Source organism: Saccopteryx leptura, chromosome 6 (genome assembly GCF_036850995.1).
Source record: "Saccopteryx leptura isolate mSacLep1 chromosome 6, mSacLep1_pri_phased_curated, whole genome shotgun sequence".
NCBI lineage: Eukaryota > Metazoa > Chordata > Mammalia > Chiroptera > Emballonuridae > Saccopteryx > Saccopteryx leptura.
In genome coordinates this window covers 49727822-49748110 of record NC_089508.1, presented here as the reverse complement: position 1 = coordinate 49748110, position 20289 = coordinate 49727822, and the positions used below count along the sequence as shown (strand labels likewise).

Here is a 20289-nt window from a genome sequence, read left to right as displayed (position 1 = left end):
GGGTCATGTCTATGATTCCATGCTCAAGCCAGCAATGCCACGCTCAAGCTGAATGAGCCCTGAGACCTCAGCGTCCCAGGTTGATACTCTATGCACTGTGACACCGCCTGGTCAGGCAAGGCATCTCTTTTCTAAGTGATCTCCTCCTAATCCAGCCCACCTCCCACATCCCAGTTTATCATTCTGTCCAAAATGGAGCAAGGACTGGATTCCTGAGAAGACATCTTACAAGCAAGTGAAGATGTGAACCAGGCTTTCGCCTTTCCACCTGAGCAGAAGACAGATCTCAGGCACTCTGCAGAGAACCTCAGGCCCTACATAATCTCACAAATTGGGCTCTTTTTGACAAGTGTCAGCCTTTCATTTCTTCCAAGAAATATTCTCTTTTCCCTCCTAGGGACTTGTTCAAAGAAGAGATACTCAAGTGATAGGTGCCTCATAAATATCTAGATGGAGGGGGAAATGGCATAAAGAATAATTTAGAAAAAACAGTGTAGATTGCCATGGAAACAATCTTTAAAACACACTAGGGAGAAAGAATCATTGTTAACATGGTTCATATTTTGCAGAGCTATCCAATCATCAAATTCAATTCTGGACCCTTCAATCATTCTATTTCAAAATATTGGGATTGTTACAGTCAGAGAGCACATGCTGGTTTTCAGGGAGCCCTCTTCATATCCATCTAATAATCTTTACTGAAGATAATGCTTTAATTAAAGCAACTTATTGTTTTCTCTGTTGGTTAATTTGAAATCAGTGAAAGGTCAAGTTACCATTAACATGGTGAGTTTACTAAGCTATTCCAGAAGTATTTTTATTGTGACAGCAAAAGCTTATAAGTATTTGTGGAAATGTGCAGAAGGAAAATGAGAGGTTTATCCTTTTTATTGCAAGGAAAGAAAAAGAGAAGTCATCCTTAACTACTCAAAAACAGTTTTTCTCAGATATTTCTGCCCCAACATATGTACAAAAGTTTATAGGTATGGATAAACCTTGGTCAGTAATAATAATTTAATATGGCCATTTAAACAAAACCTCTGGAGGTTGCTAATGAACAGTATGTTCCAGGTGCTACTAAAGAAAAAAAAGGCCCTGGCCGGTTGGCTCAGCAGTAGAGTGTTGGCCTGGCGTGCGGGGGACCTGGGTTCGATTCCTGGCCAGGGCACATAGGAGAAGCGCCCATTTGCTTCTCCACCCCCCCCCTCCTTCCTCTCTGTCTCTCTCTTCCCCTCCCGCAGCAAAGGCTCCATTGGAGCAAAGATGGCCCGGGCGCTGGGGATGGCTCCTTGGCCTCTGCCCCAGGCGCTAGAGTGGCCCTGGTTGCGGCAGAGCGACGCCCCGGAGGGGCAGAGCATCGCCCCCTGGTGGGCAGAGCGTTGCCCCTGGTGGGCGTGCCGGGTGGATCCCGGTCGGGCGCATGCAGGAGTCTGTCTGACTGTCTCTCCCCGTTTCCAGCTTCAGAAAAATACAAAAAAACAAACAAACAAACAAACAAAAAAAAAACATGAAGCCTCAGAGATGTAGGGTCACTACAGTGCAGGTGCTGGGCCTCTAACCTGCAGGTGTGAAAATGCAGCACCTGCCATGGTTATCCTGCCACTAGTCTCACAGGGCTTTGTCCCCGCCCATTCTCCAGGTTCCCATCCTTCCTAGGGAAAAGTCAGATGTCTTCTCATTGGAAGGTAAATCCATTGTCTTCTCTCATGATCTCGGGCCAGCTGATCACAAGTCATGCTCCATGCACCCTGAGGACTTCTGGAGAATGTGTTTGTGTTCTCTTCTCCCGTTTTCTTGTCCCTATACTTCCCAATTCATGATATGTGCAGGCTCAGGGAGAAAAGAGTCAGTTCGCCTGCCTGAAAAAGATGCCAAACCTTGGTAAAATTATAGGATTCCTTTCTTATTTTCTTCCATTTTTTTCCTACATATATTTGTTGAGCATGTACTATGTACAGAGGGTCCTCAAATGACGTTTCATTCAATGTCATTTCATTGTAACATTGGTGAGGGGAAAAAAAAATGATACCTGGCTTGGGCCACTGTCTGTGTCTCTGTTTGTTCTCCCCACGTCTGCATGGATTTTTTTCCAGGACTCTGGATTTTTCCTACATCTCTAAGATGTGCACATGACCTGAACTGGCATGTCTACATTGTTCCAATCTGAGTGAGTATGGGTGGGTATGAGTGGCCCTGTGATAGAATGGTGGATGTCCGCCTTGTGCCCTGAGCTGCCAGGAGAGGCTCCAGCCACCTGCGACCCTGAACTGGAATAAGCAGGTTAGGAAATAATCCTCTTACTTGTTTCTATTAATTTTTCTTAAATGTATGTATAGCTCATATTTGATTTAGTGTTTAATATTAAAAAATGTTTTGGGTCTGTATTTAGAAGTTTGATGATATTTTTGTGACCAAAAATACTCCGTAAAAATGTATTATTGCCTGACTAGGCAGTGGCACAGTGGATAGAGCGTCAGACTGGGAGGCAGAGGACCCAGGTTCGAAACCCCTAGGTCTCCAGCTTGAACTCAGGCTCATCTGGTTTGAGCAAGGCTCACCAGCTTGAGCCCAAGGTTGCTGGCTTGAGCAAAGGGTCACTCACTCTGCTGTAGCCCCCTGGCCAAGGCACATATGAGAAAGCAATCAATGAACAACTAAGGTGCCTCAACGAAGAATTGATGTTTCTCATCTCTCTCCCCTCCTGTCTGTCTGTCCCTCTCTCTGATTGTCTCTGTCTCTGTCAGAAAAAAACAAACAAACAAAAAACATATTGTTAATATCAGTTGGCCTATGGTCAAATTGGTCTAGTTATAATTCACTTTGCTTAAAGTCAGTTTCCAAGAACCTATCCACATTAAGTGAGAACTTACTGTATCTGGCAAAGGGAAATGGAATAGTAGAGCTTGGATTAGCTCAAACAAGGTTCATTCCTGGAGCAAGGACATTGCTAAACTAAAGTAGGGTTCTGTTAGAAGGAAAGAGGGAGTGGGTTTCTTGCTGTTAGCTAGGAAATCAGGAGTGACTGCCCAGGATGCTTTGTCATTAACTTATCTGCTAATGATTGAGAACTTACCACATGCAAGGCACTGTATATTTCTGATTCTCGTCTAGTCCTTGTGGCTTTTTTTTTCCAATGGCAGAAACCGTGGCTTATGCACTTAGTAACCATCCAGTAAGTATTTGTTGATTTTTAAAATTGACGGCGAAAGGTTGAAAGAGGGCATAGAATTCAGTTTTTCTGGGATTTTGTGGTTCAAAGACTTAATTTTTGCCCTCACTGTTAAAGAAAATGAAAAATTACCACAGCTGTGTTATGGCCATTTAAATCATAGGAATGCAAATGGATCTCAAATATATCTTCTTAGCTAAGGTGACCAATTTTTTTACAATGAAAAGGAGGACAAAAATAAATTGAACAAAACAATATCGTAAATAAAAGAAACATTTTATTCATTGCAACAATAATACACTATAACATAATAAATTCATAATAAAAACATTTGTAATATTTTATATTGTAATTATGCTTACATGCCTATTAATTTTTAATAATAATTATAAGAAAAAGTACTCATTTAGTAAAACTAAATATCAAACAAAACCACTAATTTGGAGTGATATTCAGGTGTATTTATCATTTTCTTTTTTTTTAATTATTTTTATTTATTTATTCATTTTAAAGGAGACAGAGAGAGAGAGAAGGGGGAAGGAGCAGGAAGCATCAACTCCCATATGTGCCTTGACCAGGCAAGTCCAGGGATTTGAACCGGCGACCTCAGCATTCGAGGTCGAAGCTTGATCCACTGTGCCACCACAGGTCAGGCCTCATTTTCTAATTAAATAACATCTGTTTTATGCAACTATTTAATCAAAATGCATTATTAATAGGTATGGTTTGAGGTTAGATTTTCACTTTAAAACTCAAATTTCGGAGAAATACTTGTAAATAAAATTACACATATTTGGAAATTATTGAATAGATAATAAATTAATAAAACGTGAATTGTGCTTACTGTCTATGATTGAACATTCACTGAGAAAGAAATAATCGTGCATCTACAATGTTGTATGTGCCGTGTCGTGTTTCAGTAAGAAGTACACAAAGTCATTTGCATGCTGGGTATATCACGCGCTCTCTCAAGGTCTCCCATGCCCAGTGCATGCGTCTCATAAGTGCATCTTGCCGCACTGTACTGATCCTTGACTAATCGTCATGTCAAATACAAATACGTCACATCACACACAATGGATTGACTGCAGCGATCAAATACGGACATTTACAGATTAGTCTTCCAGTATCAAAAAGGAGGACATGTAGGAGGACACTTTTCAAGGGAGAACAGAACTTATAAAAGAAGGACTGTCTTCCCTAAAGGAGGACGATCAGTCACCTTATTCTTAACAGTAAGTTATCTCATGGTCAACTTGTAAATTATTTTACTCTGTATGTATGGTCCATCTATATGAATCTTATACATGTAAAATGAATTGAGACAGGCAATGGATATAACTTGACTAATTGGTCTCCCTCTTTTTTTCTTTTTCTTTTTTTTTTTTGTATTTTTCTAAGTGAGAAGCAGGGAGGCAGAGACACAGACTCCTGTATGCACCAGACTGGGATCCACCCAGCATGCCCACCAGGGGGCGATGCTGTGCCCATTGGGGCATTGCTCCCTTGCAACCAGAGCCATTCTAGTGCTGGAGGTGGAGGCCGTGGAGCCATCCTCAGCACTGGGGCCAACTTCGCTCCAATGGAGCCTTGGCTGCAGGAGGGGAAGAGAGAGATAGAGAGGAAGGAGAGGTGGAAGGGTGGAGAAGCAGATGGGTGCTTCTCCTGTGTGCCCTGGCCGGGAATCAAACCCAGGACCTCCACATGCCAAGCCAACAGTCTACCACTGAGCCAACCAGCCAGGGCCTGGTCTCCTTTTTATGTGCCTTTTTCTCACTTTTTATTTAATAGGAAAACTGCTCTCCCACTGAATCTTAATTCACAATGTTAAGACACCAGAAATACAGTTTTATATTCAGAAAGAATTTCAATCTCCTTACTGTCAAACACACTCTGCCCTCACATGGGCACTTAATATTGTCAGGATGTCAATTTAATTTTGACAGAGCCCCCAAAGATGGAATTTTCAACATTTTATTCTTAGTTAATATGGCTGGATAAGAGGGTGTTTGAGGGGTTTTTCCTCTCTGTTTTTATGGAAACATATGCTTTCTCATAAAATTGAATGACAGTAATATGTTTGTAAAGCACTCAAAGCCTTTGAGAGTAAGAAGTTTCTGTATTGCTCAAAACCTACTATTTAACTGCCCTGGTTATTGTCATCTCCAAATTCTATGCTGCTCTTACTAATCTCTAGGACACTGGGATCTTTGTTCCCACCAAGAAATGGTTTTCTCCACTTTCTTTTAGTGTAGCATCACTTCACTTTTAGATGTAACAAGTAAAGGTGACAAATCCATTGTTCTTTGCTCTTTAGGTCATGTTAGTGCCTGATGAATAGTAGGATGTGAGTTTTAAAATTTTGTCCAGGAGTAGGAATGGACTGAACTACTCTCAAGACTCTCAAAATGGCTAGCTATGGCTGCATAACAAATAATTTCAAAATGAGGTGGCTTAAAACAAAAGACATGTACTACCTCATACAGTTTCTGGGAGAGGCTTAGCTGGATGATTCTGGTTGAGGGCCTCTCATGACCTTGTATCAGAGTGTTAACCTGGGGCTGCTGGCATCTGAAGGCTTAATTGAAGTTGGACTGGATTTCCAAGATGGCTCACTCACACAGCAATTGGCTGGAAGCCTAAGTTTCTTTCAATGTGTGCCTCTGTTTGAATATCCCTAAGACAGCAGCTGGCTCCCTCCAAAGTGAGTGATCAAAGAGCGAGACCAAGGAAGAAGTTACAATGCCTCTTAAAACCAAGTCTAAGTCATACACTGTCACTTGTGCCATGTTCTCTGTATTAGAAATGAGTCACTGGTCTAGTCCATACTCAGGGAGAGGGGAATTAAGCCCCACCTCTTGAAGGGAAGTATATCAAAGAATTTGTGGACATGCTTTAAACCATTACAACTCTCTTGACTTCTCCCCTTTGTTACAGGTTATTTGCAAAAAACAAACCAAAGTCAGAGATTCATGGTCAGCAAGTGGACAGATGAATATTGCTCCCTTAATGTTGGGATAAGTCACACAGAATTTCAGCCTTCCAACCTAACCAAAGAGGTGCTCCATCAAAACTCAAAAAGCATGGAGTGGAGGCTTTGCGTTTCTTGTGAATATGCAGTGGCCAGGAGGTAGCTCTTCCTGGGGCATATGCAGAATGGGACAGCAGTAAGGATGGGTGTTGACCAGGGATAGATGCATTTGTGTTTGGTTATACTTGCCTGGACTAATAGGTCAAATACAGGCATCAGATGGAGATGTGTGCAAAGAGTTAGCTGGTTTTGTTCCGCTGCTGGTTGGCAAAGACCAGCCACAGATGGTAAGAGTGAGGCTATGAGTAGAATCGACTCTTGGGATCAAGTAAGCGCCACAGCCTCCTGCTGAAATTATCCACAGCACCAATGAGGGATGTGCAGAATCTGTGGGCGGAATTCTAGGCTTGGATTTAGAAAACAGAAACCATGGTGGTTCTGGCTCTTATTGCAGGACGTAAGGAAAGGAGCACTTGGTACCAGATGGAGAGGTTGTGAGAACAGAGCATGACTGTCAGGCCACAGAAGGAAGCATCATGCCATAAAGGCAGATGGTGAGAGGGGTGCCCCCGTCTGTGGTGGCTTACTGCCTTTTCTGTACTCATCCTGCCTGTGTACCCTTCACACAAGTCCTCTTCAAGAGCATCTACTTCCAATGCATTTTAATTTAAAAGTCAAATGTAAGTGTTCCCAGCTTTAGTCCAGGCTAAGAGCACTTCATACCTTTTCTTTTTTCTCACTAGACACACCTGGGACTCTGATACACTAATAAGAAACTGTAGAATGGTTTAATTTATGAAACCAGGCCAAAAAAAGGGATGTCATATAAAGACAAAGTAGAATGAAGAATAAAGTTTTCTTTTCAGTATATTCCTGCTAATAAGATACCAGTGGCAAGAGAAGAGGCAGTGGAAAGCAGAAAACACAGATTTATATACTGCTCCCAAAAATTAGGGGATATTTCAAAATGAATATGAAGCGATAAAATATCCCCTAATTTTTGTGAGCAGTATACTTCAAGATACAGATCGATTATACATGTCAATACGCTATTACATAAATTCAGTGACTCTCTGAGTACCACTAACAGATGCAGGTAAGAGAGGCCTGCCTTTAAAGTCTCTGTTCTGCCCCTTCTCCAGAACAGAGCTTCTACCTACCACACCATCAAGCCGTAAAAAGTGTACTCATCCAGAGCTGACTCGACCCCTTCAGACCTTTCTCCAGGCACCCAGAAGCCAAGATTCCTGTGCTGATGGCCCTGTGCCAGTTTCCGGGGCCCATATGGGATTCTCCTTTAGATCCTGAAATATTACTCCTGGATCCGTGGAATAGCCCAGAAGTGACAGTTTTATAGAGGGAAAAGTGGGAACAAAGTTTAGACATGTGGGCTGGAGTGCCCTGGGAGTAGAAAGTACCTTTCACTGCGGGGTTGAACTAGCTAAGGGAAGCAGCAGGGGAAGACTGCTTTTTGTGGAGACCAGTTCTCCCTGTTCTAGCAAAGAACTCTGAGAAGTCCCAGAATTCTAAGTGCAAACAAGGTTTTCCAATTTTTCCCCCCTTTTTTTCCCCAAAGTTAGAAGCTGGGAGGCAGTCAGACAGACTCCCGCATGTGCTCCACCAGGATCCACCCGGCATGCCCACCAGGGGGTGATGCTCTGCCCCACTGGGGCACTGCTCCATTGTATCTGGAGCCATTCTAGTGCCTGAGGCAGAGGCTATGGAGCCCCCAGGGCCCCAGCTAACTTTTTGCTCCAATGGAGCCTTGGCTGCAGGAAGGGAAGAGAGAAACAGAGAGGAAGGAGAGGGGAAAGGGTGGAGAAGCAGATAGGCGCTTCTCCTGTGTGCCCTGGCTGGGAATCGAACCTGGGACTTCCACATGCTGGTCAACGCTCTACCACTGAGCCAACTGGCCAAGGTTAAGGTCTTTCAATTTTTTAATTTCACATAATGTTGGCTTGTTTTATAACTTTTACATATTTAGCCATTTGATATGCAGGCCTCCAAGTGTAGCCGTTTTGTGGATCCTAAAATGTCATGGTTGGTTCTAGTTCCCTGTTTAATACAGAGGCAAGCTGAATCAGCTTGCCTGATTTTTAAGGCCTTTTACTATTGGATGCTCTCTGATCTGACCTCCCATTGCTCTTCTGCAGGAATCTTACATCCATCAAACTGAACTACCCATAGCCAGACTCCACCTACATCATTGTCTCTGTGCTCAGGTTTACTGAAAGTCCTTCATTTCTGCCCTATATTTCAATAGTTTGAGCTACTGTGTTAAGACTCAGCCTCAGAGTTGTGTCTCTTCCCTCTGGAGTCTTCTAATAGCTTTTGTCCAAGACACTTATTGGCACTCAAAGTGTACAATAGTGTATAGCTATTTTTCTTACTATGCACAATGTGTGCCTATAAGATAAGGAAACATCAATATGCTGGTTTTCAAACCAGGAATGATTTAAAAAAGAAGAAGAAGAAGAAAGAAAGAAAAAGAAAAGTCAGAAGAGGAGCTAGAGAATCAGGAAAATGTGGTTTAGTCAGGTACTAAAGGAGGAGATGGTCAGCATGGTCTAAAGGCTGCAGAGAGGTCATTGGGAAAGATGCCTTCAAATAGGCCATTTGCCCATCAGGAAAGAGGTCTTTTGTGACCATTGAGAGAACAGCAAATTGTGTGGGCAAAAGCACCATTGTAGTGGGGGAAAATAGAGATGTGAAAGTAGAGACAGCAAATATACTTTGATGTTTCTCGAGAAGTATGAATCTGAAAAGAAAGGAGAAGAAAGGAGATAGAGTAGATTGAGAGGGTGGATGAGGTAAGGTGGTTTTGTTCTGTTCAAGAGATGGAGGGGATTGAGTGTGCTTGTGGAAGAAAAAGAGCTAGATTAAAGGGAGAAAACCGATGAGGAGAGAAAAGATAGTTGATTAAACAAAATCTGGGAATGGCTGCAATCCAGTGCACAGTTGCTGGGGTTAACTTGGATGAGAGAGGGCACTTTTTGCCACTGTAAATAAGGCTATGAGGAGAGGACCATGAATGAAGGCTACAGGACAGGCATGACAATGAAAAGACTGGGTTTAAGGGAGTGGCTGTCCTTATAAAAGAAAGGTTTGGAGAGCCAGCATTTTGGGGGATGGATTCAGATGTCCTATATTTAAATGACATTCTTCATTCACTCCTTTCACATTTTTTCAGTGGCCTGCGTGTGCCAGACATTGGGGTCTACAGAGATACAACTTTACATGCAATCTGCTATAGTGGTGACTTACATAAGATTTTTTTACTTTTTACTTTTCTAGAAGCTTTAAGTAGAAATAAATGCACGAATTAGAAAAGAGCCCTTTGTCAGACCGATGTCTAGAGTTGGGGTTCGGAAAATATAGGCACCTCAACAATGGCACCATGTTAAAGTTGGAGAGGGAGGAGAAGCTGGGGTGGGGGAAATGTAGTTTAGACCCGGGTAACCAAAGAGGGTGTGCCTTCAACTAGGAAGATGAGAACCTTTTGCGCACTTCACAGCGCTGTAACCAAGGGTAACAGCGCTTCTGCCGAACAGGTGCGAAGAGCAGCTTCTACCCTAAATCAGGTAGGTGTATCTACGAAAGCTGTGCGGGTCCAGATACAAGCCAAGATCGCTATCCAATTTACTTTCCCCCCAACCGCCTCTGACAAGCTAAGGTCGCTGCTACCTTTGGCCCTAGTTTATTGATGAAGGGCGAAGGAGGGGAAGTAGTAGTGGGCGGGGCGAATCACCTTTCCTATTTTATAATTGGTCGTAATTGCTCTGAGTCCCGCCTCCTACACCGCCGCCAACACGCTGTGAGCGCTGTCACTCGAGCTGCCGCTACCGCCCCTCGCCGCGGCTCCGCCCCTCGTCGTGGCTGGGATCTCGCGGGAAGAGCGGCGGGCACGGCTGTGGCTGGGTCTCCTGGCTGCGCGCGGAGCGGGAGGGCTCTCTCCTCACACAAGCGCTTGCTCGCGGAGAGGTTGGAGCTGCGGCAGCCGCAGGCCTGGGCCAACCCTTCTTTGCTGCCTCCTTCGCTTCCTCAGGGCTCCCGAGTCCGCTCGCCCTCCGACGCTGCCCAGGTAAGGAAGCCCAGAGCGCGTCTCCGCCGAGGAGCAGTCGAGGAGCCGGGACACGGAGCAGCTGGGGCAGGCGGGCTCCCGACGGGGGCGGCTCCCCCGGCAGCGCGGCGTTGCCTGTGGGCGCAAGGCTTGTCAGGGTTCGGGAGTGCGTGGGGTGAGGTGGGAGTGTGGTGGGATTGGGTGCGAGCACCCAAGGGCGGCGTAGCGGGTGCCAGAGCTCCTCGGGGTGAGGGGCGGTTTATTGGGGGTCCTAGGGCTGCGCTGGCTTTGCGTGGCGTGGGTGGTGGCGTTGAAGGTGCTGGGTCTTTGGGATAGGAGACTTAGCGGGGTCCTGCGGTTCCTTAAGGTGGTATAGCGGGGTACCGGGACAAGGGGTCCATTTATCGAGGTCTTAGGCTCTTTGGGAACAGAAATTTCAGTTTAGCAATGTGCTAGTAAGTCTCTGAAGGGACAGATCATTCGGGTGTGGGGAATCCTTTGAGCAGGAGTGGATGTCCGTTTCGCATTTCTGGAAGGAAGAAGTTTATTAGGGTTCCGGGGAAAGAGGTCTGTGTAGAGGGGTCTCCGGGCTAGAGGGCGATTTATCTGCGTCCTGCAGGGGCCGGGCCGCCTTGGTGTGCTTCGGGGGGCGAAGGGTGTACCGCAGAGACCAGCATCTTTACTGGGGTTTTTGCTTTGCCCAGAGGGGGGCGGTAACTTGACATAGTCTTCAGTCTTTTCGGGGGCGACAGGGCGAGTTAGCGGGTCGCTGAGTGATCTTGAATGGAGGGTGCGGCTCAGCAGGCGCTGGGGCGGCTCGCAGCGAGAGGCGACTTCAGTGGCATCCTGAGCCGGCCCAGTAGACAGTCTGTGGCTGATCAGCATCTTGGAACAGGTCTTTCAAGATAATGCACTCAACGCTTAGTTGGAAGATTGATCCGTTTTGTTGTCTAGTAGGAGAAATAGTGGGTTTGTTCTGCAGTTTTCTTTCCTCTGCCCCAGGATCCCTGTGGGGCCGTTCTAACCTGGCTGCTTTGGGAACAAGATTGGCAGCACCTTAGATAGGGGTGTAAACTGTAGGTTCTTTAGGAGGTGAGTGTCCTCAGGTTGAGCGTGGGAGCCGCCGAGGATGGGGGAAATGTGTAGTTTTGGTGGTTTGGCTTCCCTTCCCTAGGTGATCTGCCTTACTGATACTGCATTATTAGATCTGCGCAAAAGTCTCGCCTGAATGTTAGGAAGAGTCAAGTCGTGCTGGGAAGTGTGTTCTGGCTTCTCTAAAGCATTTGTAGAGAGGGAGAACTTCAAATTTAGTCTCTTAAGTAACAGGCTGGAATTTGAAGTCCCAATGCTAGAACTCTGCAGCGTCATTTGAGACCTTTAAAGGTGACAGAGCTCTTAGAGAATCTTGCTTAACAGTTTTATTGTAAAGGTACAGTTAGTTGTGAAACATATGTAGAATTCTTGGTAACTAGCTGAGACTTAGGTGGAATTCAAATTAAATGACCTGTATATATGTGTATGTGATTAAGAAATCTGTAGGTCAAAAAGTCTGTGCATTTGCCTGACAATTATTCTGGTTAGATAGCTACCTTATCATAGAGGCCTGTAAATGAAGTCTGATGTGGCAGGCAGGGGAGCCTGTACTCACAGTAATGATGTAATTTTAGGTAAACAGACAAATTTGAGTATGCCAAAGCAAAGAATTTTGTCTGCCTTAGTCTTTTTTTTTTTTGTCTTAGAACCAGAAAGAATAGGGATAATGTGCTGAATACTTGAATCTTGCAATCATTTTTAAAAACAATAGAATCCTTTTCCTGTCCCCTATTCCTACATACTGCTGTCTCTCTGTTAGTTACAAGTCATTGGCTAATGAGAAATTTAGAGAGGTGACTCTAGGGATGCTTCCTTGAGGACTGACTCCTTGGGTGTCGGACACAAGCAACACCACCACCCTGGGGGTGGAAGGTCAGTAAATCCAGCCCTCAGAGTGCCCTCAGCCCAGACTTCAGAAAGGGGAAGTCAGTCTTATTCACCTTGACTCCAACCTGTGGGTCAGTATTGCACCTTTCCCTGAAGATCAGGCAGAGCACCGCTGCCTTTTTTCTAACGCCCTCAGGACAGAGCAACTCTATTTTAATTGTGCCCTAGGGGTTCTGGAAGGGAAAACAAGGAGTTGAGATTCTATGGCCTGATTAGCCCCATTCTAGGGCTACAGCTGGGAAAGGTATAGGAGCTAGAGGAAGGTTGGGATGTTAGGGTGCAGTTAAGCTCACCAGGTACCAGTCGGCCTCTTACCCCTAAACTTCTCCAGTCCAGGAGGTTGCCTGGGATCTGGCATTAGGCCCAGACACTTGAGCAGGCACCCCTCCCTGTTTACTCCTTACCACCTCTGCACCTGTTGTCCTGAGACTCAGCCCAGCCCCAGGCATTCCACCTGCTCCTAAGCCCCCACTGTCTCGCTGTGACAGATGAACTTTGAATACTGTCTCGGGTCCGGTATATGAATTGTGAGCGGGGTTCATCTAAAAATAGAGAATATCTCAAAAAACACACACAATAAAATCCTAATAGCAATATTTAACTCTTTGGAGAGGTTTTGTTGTTGTTATTGTTCAAACCAAAATACTTGATTGATTTTTATAGCTATCAAAAGTGATCAGTTAAGCAGATATAGTTTGGAACTACAGCCAACCCCCCCCCCCAAATGTGAGCAGACTTTTTCCCCTTCACTTTTGAATGACAAATGATAAATTAAGCCGATAACTTCTTTCAATAAATTTTTTTTAAAGCAGCTTTTTTAATTTAGTAAACATGCTGATCATCAACAAGTATTTGATTATCTGCTAGGTGTCAAGCGCTTGGAGGTACAATGATTCCAGCTCTCGTGTAACTTACGTACATGGAGAGAAAAAAAATAAATACATACATAAAATAATTGAGATGCTGATAAAGAGGAACTAAACAGCGGTACTTGGGGTTTAGCTCACTTTTTTAATAACCGCTGAATGATAATATAATTGATGTCTGTTGTGATAACCAGACACCAAGCAAGATCATGATCTACCTTCTGAATTATTAAAGAAAGATTAGATTATCATCAGTAGAGTTTGGGTGTTAAATATATATTGACTTTTTGAGGATTAGCACCTTTTGTTATGTAAGCATAAAAAGTCTGTAAGGACTTATCAGTGTTTGGGGGATTCTTCTAGAGAAAATTGCAAGGTCATAAGACAGCTTATTAATTTTATGTTTTTATATTAGTTGAATCTTTTTCAATGAACAGGCATTACTTAAGTGTAAATTAGAGAAGTCTAAAAATTAAACATTTTTGGTCGCTGCCAATTTGTGAAAAATACTATATCAGTTTTTTTCTTTGTGTTTTTACTTCTACTTGTGTGTACTAGTGAAGGGAAAATGTATTTCAATGATCTAAACATTATAGGAGTGGGGAACATGACAAAATAAGAAAAAGACTGAGAACTAAGTAATGTTAAAACATGTTAAAGATGTTGGAAATTTAATTATATGAAGGTAAATTAATCTTAGACCTTTCTTTCAAATTTAATTGTGTCCTAAGCTGGACAAATGAAAATTTTAGACATCCTACAGAAGAATAAAATGTGTTTTTATGGCAGAGGAGGAAGTGTTCTTATTGTAGCACAGACCTCAGGAAGAGATTTATTTTTGTGAAACATGCAGATCTAATAGATATGTTTTGCTTATGAGGCATATGAAACATAAAAATAGTTCTATAGTTATTATTACATTGCTGAAAATTACAATACCAGTGTCTTTTGGATTATCATTCAACATTCTAGAATCATAAATATGATATACTAAAGCAGTTTCTAAAAAGGAAAGCATAAGACATGAATTCCCATCTTCACTGTGCCATTAACCATATGACCTTAGGTAATTCCCTAGTCTTTTAGCGCCTCAGTTTCTGTATGTATAAAATTAAAGCAGAAGTCTCTGTAAATAATCAGTATATATTCCAATGCCAAGGATTTTATTGCATTGGTTTTTATGTTGCAACTCTGCAGTATTATATGTACAAAAAGAGATAGATGCCTTAAAAGTAGCTAGTTCCATGTAATTTTTACATATCATACCTAATTTTATTTAATTAATTTTTTATTGACTTGAGAGAGAGAAACAATCTGTTGTTCCACTTATTTGTGCATTCATTGGTTGATTTCTTGCATATACCCTAACCAGGGATCGAACCCAAAACCTTGGCATATAAGGAGACAGTGCTCTAGCCAACTAAGCTATCCGGGCAGGGATATACCGAATTTTAGAAACCTCTTCCTTTTTAAGATACATAGGAAATACTTGATTCTAGAATATATATTCATGAGGGTAAGCTATCTCCTTTTGATAGTTTAGTTTTATCTGTTAAAGCATTTTTGTTTTTTATTTCTGATCCCTGGTTCGATAGTAGAATATCTATATGATAATCTAATGTCCTTATTTAACTCCGATTGTAAAATGAGGTCTCTAATGATTGACCCCCCCTTTTAATCCGTCCTTTTACAATACCACCAAGATGATTTTTCTAAAATGCAAATCTGTTGAATGCTTCTTTCTTAAAGCCCATACTTCCTTACCTATATTAGTTAGTCCAAACTGTTTATTGTTATGAGGCTCTTCATCATCTGACTCACCTCTTGCCATTTCCTCACCATAAATCTCAAGCTGTAATAAAATCAGTTCACTGAGAGAGCTGTACTGTTCCCTAATTTGGAGTCTTTTCGTATATTCTTCCTGCTGCTTAGAATACCTTTCCTTTTCCTGTCTTGCTGACAAAGGCTCCTGATTTTTCGAGGTATAACTTAAGCACTCAGCTTTTTAAGTCTTATGTGTCCTTTGGTCCTCTCACTTCCCACCCCACTTAGTTATTCACTCTCTATATCTTGTTGATTCATTCTTTTATGTTCCTTAGTTTGCTATAATTATTTATGCCTATCTCCTCCTGGATGCAAAGTGTGTCTTATTGCTTTTTAAATCTCCATTTTTATTTTAAGTGAGAGGAGGGGAGATAGAGAAACAGACTCCTGCATGTGCCCTGACTGGGATCCACCCAGCAGCCCTCATCTTGGTCTGTTGCTCTGCCCATCTGGAAAATACGCTCGCATCCAAGCTATTTCTAGTGCTTGAGGTGGAGGCTCCACAGAGCTATACTCAGTGCCTGGGGTCAGTGTGCTTGAATCAATCAAGCCATGGCTGTGGGAAGAGAAGAGGGGGAAGAGAAGCTTCTCCTATGTGTCCTGACTGGGAATCGAACCCAGGACTTCCACACACCGTGTTCACGCTCTACCACTGAGCAAACCTGCTAGGGCTCTATTGCTTATTTTATACTGTTGACTCATATATTTGAACTCTCAAGGCCAACTTTAATGTCTTCATAATATCTGAGATGAGTTAAGCCCAAATCTCAGTCTTGTCCTATTTTTCTAAAATTTGGGGCTTTCTAAACTATGTTATTCTTTTGCCTCAGTGACCTCATACTGACATTAGAGCTGTAGTTATTCTCATATCTAGGATGCGAGATTCTCAGAACTATAGGAATTAAGAAGACTCACTCTATTAAACTTGTAGAAGAGTCTTGCCAAATTTTGAGGCAACCAGTAATCCTTATATTTAAAATTGCTAAGGGAATTATTATTAACTATGTAGTTTGTGTAGTTCATATCTTGGATATCAGTGATTTGGTAGGTATTTTACCTTGGTTGCTTTCTGTATGGGAAATGATCATTGCCAGTGTGTGTGGGTTTTCATATTTGCTTAATAATGGTTTTACATACATTGCCTTTAATTTTCAAAGTAAGTCCTATAGATTTAATAACTTGCACAGGGTCATTATCTACTAAGAAACAGGCTATGGCTAGATCCAGGTCTGTCTTACTCCAGATTCTATGATTTTTTCAAAATAGTACACTGCTTTCTTAATATGACTGCTTATTCATTGTACTTTAAATTATTACTAGATACTTGACTCATTTTATAAATTAAAGAAGTAGATTGTAAAGTTTATCCATTTAGATTTTCAAAAGGCTAAAGTAGAGAATTTGAGATTGATTAGACTGCAGAGACTATTTAGTTCAACTCCCTAATTTAGCATATGAGGGAACTTGCATAAAAGAAGTTGAATGACTTGATCAACATCACACAGCTAGTTGGTTAAGAGTTTAAGTTAGTTGTGAACATTGGTGTTATTAAACCATTATTTGAAAGGAATACAGATGCCAAATATTCCCCCCCAAGAAAGAAAATCCTAGAGTGGCCTTTAGGAAAGGGATGTTGAGCTCAAAGTCTTAAGGACATGGCTCAAGAGATAATCCTAACTTTGGATCTTGACACACAGAGATGCCTCAGTACCTTTACTCGCGTAGTTCCCTAGTCTTGGTTTCTTTCCTTCATCTTTATTTTTAAAAATTTATCCACAATTTACTAATCCTATGGCTGATGAAGTTATTATTAGCAGTTGCATTACCAGTAATCATTTAAGTGTCAATCATAGGCCAAGTACTAGGGATACAAAAAAGCATAAAATCTAGTCACTGTTTTGAAGAGGTTTGATTTATTTGGGAGTTGAAGGCAGTATATACAGGGTTTGGCAAAAGTAGGCTTACAATTATGACAATGTGAAAATTCATTCTTGTATTATTTATTCATTAATTATGGTATTTATTCTGAAAAACCTACTTTTGTCCACCCTGTATTTAATTGCAAGCTGGTATATAAAGATGCCATGAATGATACAGCTGTAGGATCAGAGAAGATTAGCTAACTATAGAGTGGCTAATTATTACAGAAATGTCTGCATAAAAAAAGGTTTATCTTTTTTTTTTTTGTATTTTCTGAAGTTGGAAACGGGGAGGCAGTCAGACAGACTCCCGCATGCTCCTGACCGGGATCCACCCGGTGTGCCCACCAGGGGGCGATGCTCTGCCCACCTGGGGCGTCGCTCTGTTGCAACCAGAGCCATTCCAGCACCTGAGGCAGAGGCCACAGGGCCATCCTCAGCTCCGGGCCAACTTTGTTCCAGTGGAGCCTTGGCTGCGGGAGGGGAAGAGAGAGACAGAGAAGAAGGAAAGGGGGAGGGGTGGAGAAGCAGATGGGCACTTCTCCTGTGTGCCCTGGCCAGGAATCGAACCCAGGACTCCTGCATGCCAGGCCGACGCTCTACCACTGAGCCAACTGGCCAGGCCCAAAAAAGTTTATCTTAAGTCAATCTTTAAATAAAGAGTTGGAGAAATGTTAAAGGACAAAAAGACTGGGGGAAACCTCTATTTTTTTTTTTTTTTTTTTAATCTTACCCTTACTCACTTGCCTTAAATCACAGTGGCCTCCTGGCTATTTCAGCATCCCCAAAACATGTTCTTATGGATCTCCATATGTCTCCTTTCCTACTTCCTTCAGGTCTTGATTAAAATATCACCACTCTGTGAGGCCTTTACTGGCAAATTACAGTATCTCTTTTTATAGATTCTGTTTGTATTCCTCTAACCTGCTTTGTATCTCTTTAGTGCCTTTTAGATATCCAACATACTCAATATTTTTATTGTCCTTTTATCTCTACTATAATGTAAGACCCATGAGGGCAGGGATTTTTACACATTTTATCAATACTAGATACATAGCACCCAGAACAGTACCTATTACAAAGTAGGTGCTCAAATTTTTGTTGAGTGAATAAGACAATTGAACTTTAAAGCAGAAGTGTGAAGATCATTTGATCTAACCTCTCCTTCCTTTCTACCTTCCTTTCTACTTTCCTTCCCTCCCTTCCAGCTGGCATAGCAGAGGAAGAACCTTTTCTTCCATTATTAAAAAATTTTATAGGACTTTAAAAGAAGTATATGCAGTAAATGACAGACATCATAAACATCTCCATGAATTTCTACATATATAATCACCAACCAGATCGAGATATAGAATATTTCTAGGACCTTAGAAGGCTTTCTCATGTTCTCTTAGTCAGTACATCTCAAAGATAACCACTATTCTGACCTCCGTTACAGTTGATTAGTTTTGCTTATTCCTGAACTTCATATAAATAGAATCAAATCATTCTTTTGTTTCTGGTTTCCTTTCTTCAACATTGTGTCTGTAAGATTCATCCATGTTTTTAGAGTTAGTAGTAGTTTATTTTTCATTATTGTATAGTATTCCATTTTATGAGTGTGTGTGTGTGTGTGTGTGTGTGTGTGTGTATTTCTGTTCTACTGCTAATAGACATTTGGGCCATTTCCAGTTTTTAGCTCTTCAAAACAAAGCTGTTGTGAACAATTTTGTCTTTTGGTGGTGTAATGCTGGTGGCCGAGGCCAGGCAGGTCTACATTGGATTCGAGCAGAGGCTGTAGAGAAACTGCAGAGCTAGAAAGGGTTGGGCCATTACTGTTTAATAGATTCTTGCAATAGCGAACAAGCCAACAGGCAGGTGAAAACCTCTTCTCACAGGAGCAAGTGAACGAACAGCAAAATAATCCCTCATAGTGGCGGGCAGGCAGGCAGTGCACAATCTGCAATCCACCACCTGAGCACAAGCACTTGTAGCCTTACATAGACTATCCACAGATGTGCCTCTGCCACGTGCTCACACACTAATCAATCAAAGTGCTTGCAGCTGGTATACCAGCGAGCAAGCCTAACACAGCTGTTTTCCCAACAGGTGGGCATTTGAATTTATTTCTTAGCTAAATAACTAGGAATTAACCTCCTATCTCTCTCTCTCTCTCTCTAGATAGATGCACGTAATTTTTAATTCCACCATGGTTCTTCACACATGCTAGATGATCATTTAATGATTTAAGATAAATTATTAACCATGTACTATGAGATTATCTCAAAATATTAAGATAACTATTCAAAATATTGTAGAGCAGTTCCTACACATTTTCTCTTGCTTTGCTTTTTTAAAAAAGAAACATTCTTTATTACTTGGTGTAATGCCGATGGCTGAGACCAGGTAGGTCCACATTGCATTCGAGGAACTGTGAAACCGGAGAGTGTCAGGCCATACCCGTTTATTGGAGGCTCGCACATACAGGCAAGCAAATAAGAACAAAAGGGATGCCTGACCAGGCAGTGGTGCAGTGGATAGAGAGTCGGACTGGGATGCGGAAGACCCAGGTTCGAGACCCCCAGGTCGCCAGCTTGAGCACGGGCTCATCTGGCTTGAGCAAAAAGCTCACCAGCTTGAGCCCAAGGTCGCTGGCTTAAGCATGGGGTTACTCGGTCTGCTGAAGGCCCACGGTCTAGGCACATATGAGAAAGCAATCAATGAACAACTAAGGAGTCGCAACGAAAAACTGATAATTGATGCTTCTCATCTCTCTCCGTTCCTGTCTGTCTGTCCCTATCTAGCCCTCTCTCTGACTCTCTGTCCCTGTAAACAAACAAACAAACAAACAAAAAAAGAACAAAAGGGAAAGAGCTAATAAACAAAGGAGAATCTGCTATTCACAGTAAGGGCAAGGGAGCAAGGAAAACTGCACCTCACTACGGCTGGAGAGCGATCTGGGAGAATTGCCACCGGGGGAAGCAGTGCATCCAGAACAGTACCTGTTACAAAGTAAGTGCTCAAATTTTTGTTTATACAGTGTGTCCGTAAAGTCATGATGCACTTTTGACTAGTCACAGGAAAGTAACAAAAGATGATAGAAATGTGAAATCTGCACCAAATAAAAGGAAAACCCTCCCAGTTTCTGTAGGATGGTGTGGCAACATGTGCACATGCGCAGATGGTGACGTAACACCGTGTATACAGCAGAGCAGCCCACGGCCATGCCAGTCGAGATGTGGACGGTACAGAGGAAAGTTCAGTGTGTTCTGTGGCTCGCTAAATTCAAATCTGTGACCAAAGTGTAACATGAATATCGGCGTGTTTATTATCAGCGTGTTTATAACGAAGCACCACCACATAGGAATAACATTACTCGGTGGAATAAGCAGTTGAAGGAAACCGGCAGTTTGGTGGAGAAACCCCGTTCTGGTAGGCCATCAGTCAGTGACGAGTCTGTA

At 42.4% G+C, this 20289-nt stretch overlaps 1 protein-coding gene across 1 annotated transcript in view; it reads left to right on the top strand.

Annotated features, from left to right (window-relative positions):
• The first annotated feature begins 10091 nt into the window (after nucleotides 1-10091).
• GLCE (glucuronic acid epimerase) overlaps nucleotides 10092-20289 on the top strand; it is a 98787-nt gene continuing 88589 nt past the window's right edge. The window contains exon 1 of the mRNA XM_066341784.1: nucleotides 10092-10281. The gene's annotated coding sequence lies outside the window, so the exon portion shown is untranslated. The remainder of the gene's footprint in view (nucleotides 10282-20289) is intronic.